We start from the raw sequence: 668 nt of genomic DNA, 5'->3' as shown, positions 1-668 counted from the left end.
CCAGGGAAGGTCTCTCCTGCCCTATGCCCTGGGCAAGGTCCCCGGGGCGCGATGCCCTGTCCCCAAGGCAGGTTCTCTCCTGCCCTACACCCTAGCAAAGTGCCCAGGGCATGATGCCCTATGTCTGGGGAAGGTCCCTTCTCCTCTACACCCTGGGGAAGGTCCCCAGGGTACAATGCCCTGTCCCCAAGGCAGGTCCCTCCTGTCCTACACCCTGGGGATGGTCCCCGGGGCGCGATGCCCTGTCCCCAGGCAAGGTCCCTCCCACCCTACACCCTGGGGAAGTGCCCAGGGCATGATGCCCCATGCCTGGAGAAGGTCCCTCCTGCCGTACACCCTGGGGAAGGTCCCCGGGGTGCAGTGCTCTGTCCCCAAGGCAGGTCCTTCCTGCCCTACACCCTGGGGAAGGTCCCCAGAGCCTGACGTCCTGTCCCCAAGGCAGGTCCCTTCTGCCCTACACCCTGGGGAAGGTCCCCAGGACAAGATGCCCTGTCCCCAGGCAAGGTCCCTCTTGCCCTGCACCCTGGGGAAGGTCCCCAGGGCCTGACGCCCTGTCCCCAGGCAATGTCCCTCTTGCCCTGCACCCTGGGGAAGGTCCCCAGGGCCTGACGCCCTGTCCCCAAGTCAGGTCCCTCCTGCCCTACACCCTGGGGAAGGTCCCCAGGACA

Source organism: Egretta garzetta, unplaced genomic scaffold, assembly GCF_000687185.1.
Source record: "Egretta garzetta isolate BGI_Z169 unplaced genomic scaffold, ASM68718v1 scaffold69, whole genome shotgun sequence".
In the NCBI taxonomy this organism is placed as follows: Eukaryota; Metazoa; Chordata; class Aves; order Pelecaniformes; family Ardeidae; genus Egretta; species Egretta garzetta.
This window is presented reverse-complemented; position numbering follows the sequence as displayed.